The 16,378-nt window shown below is 41.2% G+C and overlaps 1 long non-coding RNA gene across 1 annotated transcript; it reads left to right on the top strand.

Moving 5' to 3' along the window:
• The first annotated feature begins 1,429 nt into the window (after window positions 1-1,429).
• LOC104077363 lies at window positions 1,430-15,834 on the top strand. Its single transcript, XR_683524.1, has 2 exons — window positions 1,430-1,591; window positions 12,051-15,834. It is a non-coding gene; the product is annotated as an uncharacterized LOC104077363 (long non-coding RNA).
• Window positions 15,835-16,378: the final 544 nt, after the last annotated feature.

Below are 16,378 nucleotides of genomic sequence, written 5' to 3'. Positions count from 1 at the left end.
TAAATATATAATATTTACCGAGTGGTAGGCAGGTTGGTGCATTACCCTCTAGGCTTTTTCTAAAGATTCCTCCTTGTGTCCCCTTCCAGCACTTGATGATCTCAAGTCCTTGCTGCTCATGTGGTGGTAGAGCTCCTCCTTGTTTTCCGTTGCTAAATTGCTCTGGTAGATACTGGTGATAGAAGATACTGGTGCTTTTTCTTAAAGCTTCTACTCTGGAGCCATTTGGGCGGTTGTTACATGCTTATGATGTGATTGCAGTGGGATAGAAAGCACTTCACAGGATTTCAAAGAGAAGGGAACAGATGAACAAGACAATTTCTGTCAAGACGTTAAGTCAGGGTAAGCTAAATTGGAAAATCACATTTTTTTTTTTTTCCTTTCCTTTTTTAATAAGTAATTTCCCATTTAGCTTACTCTGACATAGCTTTCTGGCTTGCTTAGAAAATAAACTTACTCCTGTACAGTGTAGTATTTGATTTTCCTTCTGTGGACTAACATTAAGAGATGCAGAGTAGAAAAATATTTGATGGTTAAGCAGTATTCAACCAATCCAGGTATTAAAACACCAGAACATTTTGTGTAATGTTGTTAATAACCTCTCTGGGGTTTTCCTAGAGATCTGATCTCTGTAAGCCATTCCTTTTTGGGGCAGAACCTGCTGGAGTGCAAGGGTATTTCCAGTCTGTAAAGAAACAGTGTATTTGCTTTTGTAATTAGCCTTGCTGATAGCAGTCACAGTAAAAAGTATCAGAAAACTCTACTTTTAGCCCATTTGTGAGATGATCCCTCTGGCCGATGGGAACTTCGATAGGACACTAGAAATGCTTGCAACTGTATGTCCTGGTCAAACACTGGTCGGGATGCCTGTTTGGAAAATAGTCTTCTGTTTCATGCAGAATAATGGCTCTGTTTGTTCTAGGTGTTATGCAGATGCTTACTAACATTCAAAGAAATTTTAGATGTTACTTGATGGCATAAAAACGTGTCACTTGGTCTAGCATTTCTGCACGTAACAGCTGTAATTCTGTACCTTCCCCTCCTCTGCCAACTGTGGGGAATCATTCAAGAATGATAAATCACGTCTTCAACTTCTTAAAAAATGTCCTTGATCCATCTGCCTTTTTTTTTTTTTTTTTTGTGGTTGGGTTGTATTAAAAACAGTTTCAGCATGAGGTTAGCATGTGTCGTATTTCTGAGATGTTATCTTGTCCTCTGCCACAGTTTCTGCAATCACAGATCTGGAGAGGACGCTTGAATCACTTGAAAATCTGTATGATGTTGTTGCTTCCTTACCAATGTCTGTAAAATTATGGACTTTGCTTAAAGGTTTAATTCTTTCATCCATTAACTAGTGTAACTTTTTAAGTATGCACATCAAAAGAATAAGCAATACAGTTAATATTAATATAAGACTGTCTTTTCAATGACAGTTCCCAAGGATGGTCTCAAAAGCCAAGCTGCATTTGAAGAAATGAGGGCAAATTACATTAAAGAACTAAAGAAGATGGTAACTAAATGTCCAAGTAACTCTGGGCAAAGCTGGCAGAGATTCTACCAACTGACTAAACTTCTTGACTCCATGCATGATGTAAGTATAACTCCTCAGGGAGTGCAGACAAGTTAAGCAAAAATCTCTCCATTAAGGTAAACCAGTAGTCTTTAATTGTGTTAACTAACAGGGAGAAAAAAAAAAGAAATTCTTTTTAAAGGAACATCTGAGAGAAATTGTTAGATGAACTTAAGGACAACTGCCAAGTAAAATAAGAAAATATAAGTCATTAAGGGTTGTCTCCTGCTGCCTTCTCCTATGTTAAATGGTAGTGTGTTCCTTAAGGATTCACTTAAGGTCAGCAGAGCTATTAGTGGGGTCAGAGGCTGTTCCGCATGAGAAGCGATGTTAGCTGTGACCCTGAGTTAGGCACAGCGCCAGCGCACCACGCAGAGTGTCCCGCGAGTCACGTCTCGATGAAAGGTGCCGGATTAGTGTGTCGTGCATCTAACATGCCTGTTGTGCTAATAAACGTTGAATTAATTTGGTGATCTTTTACAGCTGGGATTGTAATGATGATGACTTCAAAAGATGTATTAAGACCGCGGAGCCATCCTGGGTATTTGAAGCTTTATTTGAGCTTTTCAAGTATAAGATTCACTGTATGGTTAGGTTATTTCTACCGCCCTGTCTCATTCCAGCGCGAGGTGTTTGTTTTACATGTGTCAGGTGTGAGACGTGATGAATGACACGTGAAACTCAAAGTTTAGTCCCAAAACACCCAGGCTGTTGGTGCGTCAGCCCAGAGTGACTCTGAAGGGTTGTGGTAGGTAGTGCATGGGACCAGCTCGCAATTTCGGAGGCGCTATCCGTAACGTTGAACTGTTGAGTTGGGAGCAACCTGGTTCTAGCCAGTAGAATGGTAAGTGCAGAGATTTACCTCTCGAGACGCTTTGAACAGCAGCGGGGGCGTATCTCCGTGCTCTCCGTAACGGAGCCTGGTGTCTCCACAGAGGAAGCCGGTGACCCAGCTGTAATGGTCTCTTCAAGCGGAGGGGTTTTCCCCAGTGCCCCCTGAGAGTGCCCTGGGCACCAGCCCCTTGCCTGGGGCCAGCAGGGCTGGCGCCCGTCCTCTCTGGAGCTGCGCCGGGGTGCAGCAAGTGACGGGGGACCCGTGGGGCCGGTGGGAGCGACCCTCAGTCGCGTCTGGGTACAGGAGAGGAGGGGTCCCGTGAGCAGAGGCTGAAGCCCCGCAGCACGCGCTCATCACCTCCCAGTAAAAACTGGTAAACTGCTGCAAAGGAGAAGACTGTCCTGCTCCATCCTGGGTGGGCAGGGAAGTAACTTTGCTGCATGAAGAACCTACAGCACTTGCTTTCAGAGCCTGCATATAAATGTACTTCTTTGTACTCGACTTAAATTTCATTTTTGTAGAGACAGTACAGTACAGTGCACTTCAGGTCAAAGCTGTATAAGAGCCTGAGGTCTGTTTACAGAACGTACATATGGAATTATTTTTCAAATATTGTTCTGTTGTTCATTAAAACATTGCAAATCTTAGTGGGAGGCAGGGAGAGTATTATTAGTACTGCAGTAACAGCTCATTCTTCAGAGATCGGGTTTCGCTCGCTCCGTGCCAGCAAAGGAAGTTGTAGTGTTTCAGTGGAAAGAAAGGGGATGGGTGATAAAATCATTTGCAAGACATTCACATCTGAACCTCAGGGCAGCATAACAAACCCCTGCATTTACGGAGTTTTCTAATCCTCTTCAGAATAGGCAGTGTCTAGGTTTTGTTATTTAAATGGGTGTGTTTGTCTGGTTAAGGTGACTGGATGACAGGCTCACACTTACTGAGAATGCTACCGTGTCCTACAGACATTTTCCAAAACACAGCGTTAACCATTGGGAGCTGAACTAACCAGAGGAAGCAGACTGCTCTTGCATTTTATTTAATTTTTAATTAAGCTATTTTTACATTACTTTTGTTTTAATAGAGCGCTTTCTTACAAAGGACTTTTTAAAGGAAGTCCCATTGTCAGCATTCTCCGTTAAAAAAGGCTGGTTGTCTGCACAACAGTGCTTCCTTTCAGAGATGATACTGGAGACTTGTTCAACAAAGGCACTTGTTTATTTTTTCTCTTTAAAACTGATTTTTTGCTTTTTGGTTTTTGAAATGCATCCGAATAAATTTAGGGTGGTGATAATATTAATGAGGAGCGAGAATTACTCTTCTCCCCCCGCTGCCTGTTAGTGCAGAAATTCTCCATTCTGTCAATGTAAATGCAAATTTTCTGCTCAATTCCTTAGTATAGGAGGAACATTTTTTCAGCTGTCACCTATGTATTTTTAACTTACTCCATTATAATTTTAGAGGATCAGAATATATTTGGTGCTGAGCGGTCTAACTGGAGCTGAGGCCCCATGTTTACATGCTGCTGTAGCCACAGCATTGGCATTTGCAGCGCAAGCCCGAAGGGACTGGTGCAGAATTCATGCTTATTCAGCCCTCCTGCTGCCTCCAGCTTTTCCATCAGAGCAAAGCTGCATCTCATCATTTGTGGAGTTCGCTTTACCTGAGTGTAGCGATAAACAATTAAAAAAATACTGCTCCTTCGCACCTTCACACTTGCTTTCGTCGACCTCATTTTTAAGTAGTCTTTCTGAGGACTACGTGAAATAAAGCGCACGGGAATATCAAATTACAGTCTGCTTGGCTTATATAATACGAGGAAGAAGGTGGTTTTACATTGCTCAGTATACTAAATCATTCATCCACACAGTGAACATATGTGCAGGTAGAAAAGTGCCGAGGTGAGGAAAAAAGAAATTGTCAAGAAGGCCAGGTAGGCACTTAAGTATTTGAAAAAATCAGCAACTTTAATGATCCGTAAAGCCTCAAAGCACCAAAAGCGCAAGCGAAAAATAAGAGATCGAAACCCATCCCGAGCAGACAAGATAAACACGGTTTCGTGTGCGCACACCTGCGCTCGGCCCGAGGAGCGTGCCTGCAGGCTGCCGTCTAGTTTGTGTCGCCGCTGCCGTGCGCCGAAACGCTCGCTGTTTGCATCACGCGGGGTGGAAGCGGCGGTTGCTGATACAGCAGGCGCTGGCTGTCGGCGTCAGTCTGGTTACACGGCGCGCCCTTCCTCTCCCTCGGCAGGGGACGACGGAGAGGAGTCGGTTGTTGCCACTGACTTGCAGTTGTGCTGTGGCTCAGCCTTGCTGGTGCGGGTGGACCCCAGCGTGGGTATCTTCTGGGACCGCTGAGGGCAGCAGCGTAATCAACATCTTGCCTTCTTGTAGGGATTGTATTTCTACCGTTGTGGCTGGCATCGTTTCACGAAGCAGCGTTTTGTGTTGAGAACCGTAGCGTAGCAAGGACAACCGACCTCTCTACCCGGGACATAAAGGTTTCGGTCTTGTGCCCACGGATGGCCATGGGCATTTCGGGGAGAGATGCATATGCGGCGCTTGGACGTAGGTGAACTGCGTTATGTGGTCAGACAAACGGCATGCAGGAACATTAGAAACAGATGTACTACACATGGTATCAAAAACTTCATTTGGATCCTCCTCAACATCTCCTGTTGGCTTTGGCAGGAAGGGTTGTATCTCGCATGGCAAGCCTCATTTCGTATAGAGAGTGTAGTGTATGGTTAGGCGGTTTGCAGAACAAAAGCTGAATTTGGTTTCAATCTGGCTGATACTAAACAGACTTTGAGTTAAGAGGGCTTTTGTTTCGATGCCATGACATTAAACCCTAATGTGAACCTTCCCCTTGTCTTGGCAAGGCAGAGCACTGCACTGTCATTTGCTTGTTGATATTTTCTGCCAAACAAAAATAAATTCTTTAAGGCTCATGCTGCTGAATAATTAATTTTTTATGGTTCCTGAAGGGAATACTTTATAGCTGAGGTGGATCTTTCCATAGGCTGAGAGCGCCAGGATTACACTCACTGAAAAAGCTGACGGTGGGAAGAAGGGCACAGATCCTCGAGGGGCAGGTTTGCAAGGCACGCTGCGGTGGATGCAAATGTGCCTCTGCAGGTGCTTAATCCCACAAATACGAAGCCGCAGATGAGCCCCTCGGCTGTTGCCAACACCTTTGGGTGCACTTACTCCTGCTACTGATCTGCCAAAGTGTGTCCCACAGCTGACGAGCTGTTTGGAGCCTTGTTTTAGTCCCAGTGCCTGAATTCTCAGAGTAGGCATTTTCTCTCTTTACTCAGAGGCTAGATCCAGTCCCTACTCCCGGTGTGGCCTCTACAAAAGCAGCAGCGATGCAAGAGTGTGCATGGGTGTGTGTTGCAGCAGCTAATATGCGTCTGGCAAGTGAGAACTTGATTCCCAGCTCCCTAATGTAGACAGGGGCTACTCTGAGGGTCGTCTTGCTCAGTTTGTGATGGTTGGATCTCTTCTCCTTCACATTAATAGATGTTTGTTGGAGGAGGGCAGAACCCCGCTACTGTCGACAGAAGAGCAAGGAAGGCTTGGCTCAAAATTTACCCTGGCCAAGGGCTGAGGATGCTTCATTGGTGTGTGATGCCGTGGGTTTGCATGCATCCTCCAAGCATACAAAATGAGTTTAACTCAGGTTCCTCCACGTCATGTCCAGGTGTCAAGTGCTGTGGTTTCGGTGTGCACATGTTTATTAAGAAAACCCAAAGAAATGAGTGCAGTTCCTAAACGGGATAAATGCACCTGTCCAGGCAGAACTGGGTTCCACATTTGCTTTGGCCAGATACTGTTAGTGCCTAATCCTTATCCACCTTTTACTCGTTGCAAGCGTGAGGTAAATACACTGCATAGGTGTAATCAGAGGCTTCATCCCTTGGTACTACCTCGTTTTCCCCATGTTTGTGGGAGGTTTTACTCTTTGAGTTCGAGTCCAAGATTTCATAAGCATCTAGGAATTAGCCACTGTGGCACCAAAGGACATCTGTACCTCTGAGAATCAGCCTGCGAGCTGTCCCGGGGGAATAATTTACTTCCTGAGCCCTCAGAGTAATAATTAATTTACGCCATGCGATTTTCTCATAGGGCTGGGAGCAGAAGGGAATATAGTGGTAATGGAATAATCGAGACCTGGCTGGCAATGGTTTTTCTTAACCTTACCAGTTGTGAAGAGGAGCTTTGTGAAAGGGAAAAGCAGGAGGTTGCAATAGTCCCAGACTCACCCAGGGCTCTTTGCTGCCCGGGGGAAGGGAGGCTGGCTGGCCTCGGCTGCTGCTTCTTACCTTGGCAGGGCAGCAAGCTCCCGACTCCTGCGCAGTTTGAAACACGCAGGTTTTGAAAGCAAGAGGCAAAATACTGCTGCTCCGCTGCTGGGCAGCAGCTTATCCTTTCAGGGAGCCTGGCTCGGTGCAGGTAGTCACGGAGGCTGCGCAGTTGCCTCGTGTAGAGCTGCAAGGTTGCCTCCTCCCAACACACACCCGCTCCGTGCTCTGTAGGAGACAGGCAGAGACCCATTCCTGAAAGGGACAGAGAAAGTTTTTGGAGTGTCGTTTTTATATGAGAACAGTGAGGCTTCTGACAGTAATAGCTGTAGCTAAGAATAGGAAGAAATTACTCAGCATTGTGTTGTTACCCTACTGCTGTCTTAATTGCTGTATCAGTAGGCTTAATCGCAAAGATGCTCCTGATAGAGGAGTGACTGTGGGCTTTCATACCACACTCGGAGATTGTGAGAGATTTTGAAGTCAGAAAACTAACTGAGCACAAAATGTGCACCCTTGCAAATCAGACAGTTCTTGCTGTTTCTGGAAATACAAGGGCATGGCGAGATTGCCAAACTAAAATCAATTCTTTTTGCTGTAAAAATTCTGCAAGTGCTCGAAGGTCACTGTAACTGTACTAACTTCAGGGACTTCATTAAAGGATTCATTTTTTTAATTACGAAGAACAGTGTGGGTAAAAAAGTCCATTTTATGGAAACCCCACCCTAATAACAGAAAATGATGTTTGATTAATACTCCTATTTCTCAGAGGTGCTTAATACAGCATACAAATGCGAAGATTGATTAAGTAAAAATCTCAGAATTAGTAAGACTGCTGTAGCCTTGAAAATGTTTAAACGCCGCACACTCTCTGTTGGGTAGTGATGAGAGAAAGCTCCATAATTAACGACTGAAGCGGTGAAGGGTTATAGCGAACAGCTGATCCACTTGCCGGCAGAAGAGCTGTCATGTCTTACAGCAGTCTGGGTGACATGGACGTGATAATTCTGACCTGTGTGTCCGCATCCCCACAACCCAGATCGTATTAACTTATGTAGTGGTATTTGCCCGCCCGGAGAGGCTGCAGTCTCCGTTCTGGGAGATATCCAGGACCCAGCTGGGCAAAGCCCGGCACTGCCCGATTCCCCCACATGCAGAGGGAGGCTTGCAATGCCGTCAAAGGTACCGAGCCATGTTTTACTGCCAGCTCCAAAGAGAGTTGAACAACTATCTACTAAAGCGATAGGAACGATGTCCTGGTTGCATCCCGAGGAAATGGGAATTATTTTAGTTGTGGCCTTAACTGCACTGTCTGCGCTCTGCTAAGCTGTAACTCTTCAGAAGCGTGCTTCAGTAGCTGAAATAATTGGAGATTGTAAAAGTAAATACATTTCTAGTCACTGCTGCACTACTTGTGAAAACAGTGGTGCTTTCATTCACGCTGCTTAATTAGGGTTGCCTTTCACGCTGCTGTACCGGAGGAGGTGTCAGCATTTCCAATATAAACTACCAGAAGTAGAGGGTAAAAGCAGTCAGGTAAAATGTAGTCAGGAGTTCTTAGAGCACAGGGGTTTTACAAGCCTTTGAAGAACAATCAGAAGTATATTTGATCTAGAAAATTCATAAGCCAAATTTAGAGGCGCTGGATAGCTGGCGTTACCTCACTTGTAACCTATGGTGTATCTGTCACTGCAATGGCAGAGCTGTGTGCTACAAAAGAAAGCAAACTTTTGCATTTCCTTACTGAAGAGGGAACTTCCCTTTTAAAGCAAAAGACTAGCTAAATTATTTACCTGTTATAAATCAAAACTATATCGGATGAATGTTGCTTAGGATGCAGAAGCTGGTATTCAGTTTTCAAAATTAACATTGCCTGTGGAACCTGGATTTTTCATCCCTTCAGTGCATCTTCACGCCAAGGCTGCTGGGCTGGCGGGGGGGATGGTACCTTTGAAAATGTGTGAGAACAGGCCTGCAGAAAAGAGCACTGCTCGTGGCTTAGTTCTCGGTCTTGCAGCCTTCTCCAGCTGACCTTATCATATTGTTTACATTTTAGTACCTCTGAGTTGGCCTTCGATTCGCCCACATTCATTCCTCTTTGTTTTAAATTAGTGCTAGAAATACTTCCCCAGCCCCAAAAGCCACGCAGCTTTTAAGGTTGCACTTAGAAAGATCCTGACCGCACTCCCGCGGAGTGCTTCCCAATACTCCCGTTTTCTTAAAGTGGTTGATTATTGTCAAGTATGTTAAAGTTGATAACTTTGTTTAAGAAAGAGAAGAACAAAAATTTTAGCACACTAAATAGGTATAGACCGTATATTATTCTTAAGGCTCCAGACCCAAGTATTACATGATAGGGGGTTATAGGTATTTTCTTTTAAATTGCTGTGTAAACTTAACCTTCTCCTCTGTGGTGAGACTCGTAATGTGCTATGTTATGATAGTATCCATGATCACATCCTGGTTTTCCCCCGCTGGAGTGCTAACTCATTTATTGTATAGAATGGATTATGCTCTCTTCATGAATGTTACTATTTTTCATTTCCCCTTTTGTCCACATATTCACCAGACATAGATATGTACTTGATACTACTAAAAGCTTGCTAAGAAGGCAGAACCAACGGTTTCCACATAGGCTTTTCTGTGATACCTATCTCACTGCATTCAGAGGCTTCACGCACGTGTGATGGGGCCGGAATTAGCTTGAAGCTGCGCAGAAGGCGAGCCATCGGCACAGCGAGGACGGTGGGCAGTGTGACAGAGATGACCCCAACCCCCTCTCACTTACATTCAGTGATGCGAAACCACTCGTGTTCAAGTTTAGAAAAAGCAGTACATTCATCGGGTCATTGTCAAGGTTGTGTTGGGCTGCAAGGCTTTGTTTGCTTAGGTGCTGGTATTCGATGACGCAGGCAGGGAGGAGGTAGCGGCGATTGTACCAAGAGACAGCTTCCTTCGCTTCGTTTGGGTTTGTGTTATGTTTGGAATATTTTTGGCACACAGTATATGCAGAAACAACCTCCTCCTAATGGGTAAAGTAAACCTTTGAACATCAGCATTTTTTTCCCTTGAAAACCAAATTATGTCTATGCTACTTATTTAGTATGCATCTGTTTAATTAATTAGCATTGCCTCATGACATGCCAGATCATCGGGAATGAACTAAGCAACAGCAGACAGACTCATGTAGTGCTCAACAGCAGAAAGTCATGTGTTTGAGTGATCTCAGCACTTCTCTGTGTTGTTCATAAATCGCTTCTATGTTTGCAAAAAAAGCTGTGAAAGTCCTGAAAATAAATAATAAGGTGTGGTGCTCGGGACAGTAGTCTGTTGCTGCCTGTATGGGTTTTTTTATTTCCTTTTCTGCTTTCCAGAAGTCCACTTCTATTTACTCTATCTTTAATAGGGGCTTTACTGCAGAGCGCAACTCTACATGTTAAGAATTGAAACGGCAAACTTGTGTATGATAAAATATGCAAGCAGAAGTGGTTTAAGTCCTTTGCAAGAACGTAAGGCACCAAAATTAAGCTGTGCATAACTTTTGAATTTTTAAACAGCAGAGGCTCTACTTTTTCTTCAGTCATACACCGCAGTAATTTGGTGAACGGCAATGGCAATTAATACACTAACTAAAACTGAGAAGCACTTCATTCAGCGGTGCCTCAGAAGCTGACTTGCCTCTGCCTCTTGACTGACTTGCGGTGTGTTTTTCTTAAAGATTGCAAAGGGTCCAACATACTGTAAGGCTTTAGGAGATTCATATAGATCACAGCAACAAAAAAACCACTAGTTTTGAAATAACATTCTCTTGCTACTAAAGGTCATGAACAAGAATTCCTCGATTGTATCAAACTACTATATAAAACTAACCCAGCAAAAGCCTGCATGTAGGTTGAGCCATGAGATTGCTTTGCCATATTTTTGTCATTAAAATAGAAGTAATTCCCTGAGCAGTGATGCTGGAAGAGGTCTTCTTGTCTTCACTGTTCTCTCGCTCTACCAGCATGTTGTTTTATACCAAAGATAAGCTGCAGTTTGCAATTTTTTGTGGAGCAAATAGCACAAAACAAGAGACAAAACAAGTTAAAACGCTTAAAAGCCAAAATTAATGTTCATTCTTGTAGTGTGATTAAGTTTCCCATATTGTGTAGACCAAAACAAAGCTCCGTAACTGACAGATGAGAACACCACAACTTGAGACAGGCAGGTAGAAGTCGTCAGACTAAATTTATTGGTGCTTTGAAGACACATGGTATTTTCTTTCCACACACCAGAAAGCTCATGGTACCTGTATGCCATTCAGTTTTTATTCCTGTTACAGCTGGAGTCCACCTTTATTAGGATTACAAAATGGCTGTCGGTTGCCATTTGGGAGAACTGTGATTTGGTTTCAGCTGTGAAAACCCTTGCCTTTGCGCCATGGCCACCAAAGGAGGGCCATGGCGCAGCGTAAGGTGCGGTTCCGTTCTGCTGGTGGAGGTGGTCCCGCGCTAACAGATAACTCGGTACTTGCGGTGTTACAGAACAAAGCTTCCTTCTCTGTCATTGAAGAGCTAATTAGAAATTTTTATCTTTAAAATTCTCAGCATTATGCTTAATCCACTGAGAGAAAGCAGAAGTGTGTTGTTAGCCACCACTACAAAAATAGAGAACTTAGGGTTGGTTTTTTTGGTTTTTTTTTTTTTCAAAAAGAAATACTTCCCTAAATATTGCCTCTATAGTTTAATAAGTAGTAAGCAGAAAAAAAAGCTTGGGGAGTGTGTATTAAAAAATGCATTTATATATAAATAGAAATGCTTTACCAGATGAACAATTTCATATGGACTGTGATGCTATAAAACCTGAAATGCTACAGTGTGACACAGCATTCACGTTGTTGAGCTAAAAAAGATCAGCTGCTCTGGCAATTGTAGGTTGTGGCCCCTGGAGAGCGCACTGAAGTTAACCAAACAGTCTGATTTAACGAACATGTATCCAGCTAAAATTTAGAGATGCAATAGTTTTATGGCTGATCGTTTCCCTCTGGGCAGAAGGCTTTATTTTCATAGACATTGAGTACCTATCGTTTTCATGGTGGCCAGTTGCCTGTTAGTGAAAGGAAAAGTGCAGTTACGCTGAGAAATCAAATCTGTGGCATCTTGGGTTTTCCTAGTTAGCTGATTTTTAATGAGTTAAGTAGCACTTTGGGATTTGAATTCTTTTGTTTGCTTTTCAACCCCTGCAAATGGACTGCCAAGTCAGAGTAAGATGCCATTTCTTGGTAATAATCCATTATCAATAAGCTGTTGTTTGCAGGCAAAATTCCATGTGCTTTTCCTAAAGTGTTTCTTTCTGTATTTCAGCTTGTTAGTGACTTATTGGAATTCTGTTTCTACACCTTCCGAGAGTCTCAGGCACTGAAAGTAGAGTTTCCAGCCATGCTGGTGGAAATCATCAGTGACCAGCTACCAAAGGTGGAATCCGGGAATGCCAAGCCCTTGTACTTTCACAGGAAGTGATAGAAAATGTCTTAAATGGAAGAACTTTGCCTTAAGTTTCCCTCTGTTATTCCACACCCATGAAGGACCCAAGAAACCATATTTTAAACATGCTATTTACACTTGTTCAGCAGTCTCTGAATAGTCTAAAATCATATGAAGGGTTTGGGGAATGGAAAGCAGTTGACTCGGATTTGGCAAGACCTAGATGTTTGGAAATTACCCCATAACCCTAAAACACTTAGAAAAATGTTCCTGTTCCTCTGGATGAAAAGCCATATCTAGTCAATAACTCTTTGATTTTGATATTTTAACAGATGGAGTTTTAAATATGCCATGTAGTTTCTGGTATTGTTTGCTTGTTTTAAAAGGGTTCGAGAACTAATGAGAACTTTTTAAAGCTTACCCTTGGTTTGCACATAAAACGTAAAGTCAATATGGGGCATTAATATTCTTTTCTTGTAAAAAAAAAAAAAAAACAAACAAAAACTATATATATACACACATATATACACACACACAAACCCTAACGTGTAAAGTAATAACAGAACATTTGGTGTGGAATACTCTGTTATCCCCACCTGTGGCATTTGTTATCCCATGTTATCCCGTCATAGATGATATACACTGTGTTAAGTGTCCATTTACTATTTAATTAAGAAGGATAAGATGTGAAAACAAATGCCCTGGTATCAATTTATAGTATCTATTGTGCTGGCTTTACAAATAATTTTTTGCAGTCTTTTGCTGTACTGTACATTGCTGTATGTATAAATTGTGAAGGACCTGAAATAAGGTGTAAGGAACTTTTGTAAATGAGACAAAAAAAATCTTTAATGGTTAATAGGATGAATGGGAAAGTATTTTTGAAAGAACTCTATTTTGCTGGAGACTATTTAAGTACTATCTTTGTCTAAACAAACAAGGTAATTTTTTTGTAAAGTGAAATGTTCTGCATGCATAATGAACCGTTTACAGTGTATTTAAGAAAGGGAAAGCTGTGCCTTTTTTAGCATCATATCTAATTTACCATCCTACAGTATCTGTTGTAAATAACCACACTTAACCTTTTCAGTTGTATTTAAGCCTTTCTATTTTCCTCTATATTTTTCTCCCTTTTGTCTCGCTTGCAAGTGTATGTGACTTGAGCACATCTTAGAAATCCTGCTTCATATTTCTGTCGGAAACTACACTATGTTGTGTTTGCCACTTTATGAAGGTTTCATTTAACAAGACAAATTACGGTCTCTCCAAAGCTTTTACCAGCTTAATGATATAGTGAGTTCTTGCCCTCTATCCCCTTTCTCTCTCAGGGGAACAGGGGTGAATAAGATGTTGAATGATTCTTCTTTTTTTATTAAGGTTTCCCAGATTGTTTGTTTTTCCTTTGAATACTGGATACATAAAACATCTTAAAAGGTCAGATTATTATTATTTCAGACGGGGGAGAGCGATTTCTGATTATGATGAAGGGAACATGCAGATCATTACAGTAAGTATATTGAACAGATTTGTACTGGTGAGAGGGATGGTAAGGTACTGATAAGGGCAGATTAGCTGAGTAGAATTTTTAGTGATAAACTAAAACCGTGTGTAATTTTGTAAGCATTTTTGTAATAATCAGAATACATCTGAGAAGACAAATGTCCACACTACAAGTTCAACTCAGTTGGTCTGATTTTGTCTCAAAAATGTTTTCTCTAGAGTAAGACTGCAAAGAAAAAAATTTTTGAGGTGATTTTCACTATTTCACAATTTATAAGCAAATACAAAATTTTGGAGTAGAATAGAGGACAGGTGAACTTTTCTGAGGCTCAACTGTTGCTACCATATGCTCATGTTTAAATAGAATAATTTTTCAGAGTCCTAATCTATAGTGTTCTCTCTGGGTGCCACTGGTATTCTTGAGCTCTAGTTTGTCCCTTGGCCGGTCAGAATGTAGCATTTCTTTTAAATGGTGGTCAAATTAAGAATTCTACACCCTTTCTGAGTCCAAATTTTGAGGTGCACTGAAGACAGTCAGTGCTACTTGTCTTTTTAAATGACACCTGCCTTATGCAATGGGTAATCTGTAAAGACTGTATTCCGAGAGGTTTTTTTATATATAAATATATACATACATATATTATTTGCATTTTGGAAGTCTAATTCATAGGCAGATCTTTAAATACTGACCTGCACAGCAATATGAAAGCCAAACTTCCAACATGAGATACACAGCATGCAGACTGGTTGTTTACAGTAAAGACACAGTCATACATCCATCTTTCCATTTACATTTTTTTTTTTTAAAAGCCTAAAACAGAAAATTTCAAAGCCAGGTTCTGGGTGAATACAGTCTGCAGCAGCTTTTTATATTAACAAAGTTACTGCCTCCTTTTCTGTCTCAGAGTAACTTTGCTTGTTTAAAATAGCAAAGCCATATTCTACACTTCACTGTTAAATGCCTGTCCCAGTCCAAATTGTTGTCTGTTTGCTCCTATTTTTGTACCTTATTACTTTTAATCTTGGTTTGGTACAATTCATAATTCACAGAAACTTCATATAATTAAACACACTAAATTAGTTTTAAAAAGCAATTTATATCTTTATGCAAAAACGTATGTCTGTCTTTGCAAACAACTGTAAGCAGATTATAATAAATCCTTTACTTTAATCACCTGTTGTTTATGAAACCATTCATTGATTACTATTTTTTGCTAGAGATCATTGAAGTAATAGATACAATTGGATATAGATGTTGTAAGAGGCAGTATTCTCTTATCAAGGACACTTAAGCAGAATAGCCATCACTTTTTTTTATCTAAACCTGTGTACAGCAAAAAAAAACCCACAAACAACCCTAGTTTTTAGCTACCGGGAAGTTATGTTCTTTTGAATTTGTTTAGAATGAAATAGGCATTTGTCTCCTGCAAAATACAAGACAAACTAAAACACCTTTTAGAAGTGGGCTTCTGTTCATTGAGCTAAGTTATTTTGTTGTAAGAAGGAACGGGGATTATACAGCAAGATCATTGTATACACAGTTAAAAATGTAAAATAGTGTTAATGTACTGCAGTGGGTATTTCAGGAATACTACACATCGTGCGACTGAACAGTTGCGCAAAATAAAATAGAAAAGAAAGACTAAAGTTTGCAATATCAAAATCTTATTAAAAAGATACTTTACAATCAATAATGCAAAAAGCTAATTCACAGGGTGGTGTTTTTCACTGACTTGTTTAAACATTTATGAAATTAAACAATTCTACAGTTAATGCACTTTTAATTGTTTATTAAAGATTTGACTTTTTCTTTTTTTAGAGCAATGTTTTCAGCTGGAGGTCAATGACTTGATAAGATAGACAGCAGTTCTGAGGCCAGGAAGCTCAGAGGAATGTTTAAGAATTCTTGGAGTTTAAATAGATTCCTGGATGAAAAATAAAAGCAGCCAGCAGTATGGTGTAAACAGTAAAATCTATGCATAATGATGCATTTATAATTAGGGGTTTGCTTCTGTATGTTTAAAGCTTTTTAAATAAATAGAAAATATTGTTTGGTCTTTATGTTAATGTCTGCAAGTACCTATTTTTCTTTTTCTTTTTCTTTTTTTTTCTTTTTTTATACAAATTGTACAAATATACATGAATTAAACTGGTTTGATTGCAAGTATTCCTTGCATTTTAATCTCAGGTGCTGGTGCAGTGATATCCTTAGAGACAAGCTTCTGCTCATCTAGAAACGGTATTAAGTAACATAAAGTAACTAACAATGTAATGTAACATCCTTCATACATCTAGAAATCTGGTTTCATCAAGCCCTGTTAATTTGGATGACGCAGCACGTATGACTGCTTCAGCCAGAGAGCAGCTACTCACGCTGTAGAGTAAGGAATGCCCAACCGTGAGAAATTTGGTTCACTTAACCTGGATAACTGTGCTTGCCAAGTGACGTGCTGACACGGTTACACGCACAAGCTACATCCCACTCAAACAAACCCAGCAACCTTCAATAGCCAGCCAAGTCTGGCTTCCAGTTTCAGTTAACCTAGAGCTGCTCTACCCATTGACCAAAGTTAGAATTTCTCTCATGGAAATAGGGATTCACTATTTTATATACACACAAGGTTTCCCCAGTGACTAAATCAAACTGCCTACTTCAGGGTCAGGTCTTTTCCAATTATAATTATAGTAAGGTAGTCAGAAGGGGAGAT

The sequence above is a fragment of the Fulmarus glacialis genome, unplaced genomic scaffold (genome assembly GCF_000690835.1).
Source record: "Fulmarus glacialis isolate BGI_N327 unplaced genomic scaffold, ASM69083v1 scaffold44365, whole genome shotgun sequence".
Lineage (NCBI taxonomy): Eukaryota > Metazoa > Chordata > Aves > Procellariiformes > Procellariidae > Fulmarus > Fulmarus glacialis.
Note: the sequence above shows the minus strand (reverse complement) of the source record. Positions and strands in the feature narration are given on the sequence as shown.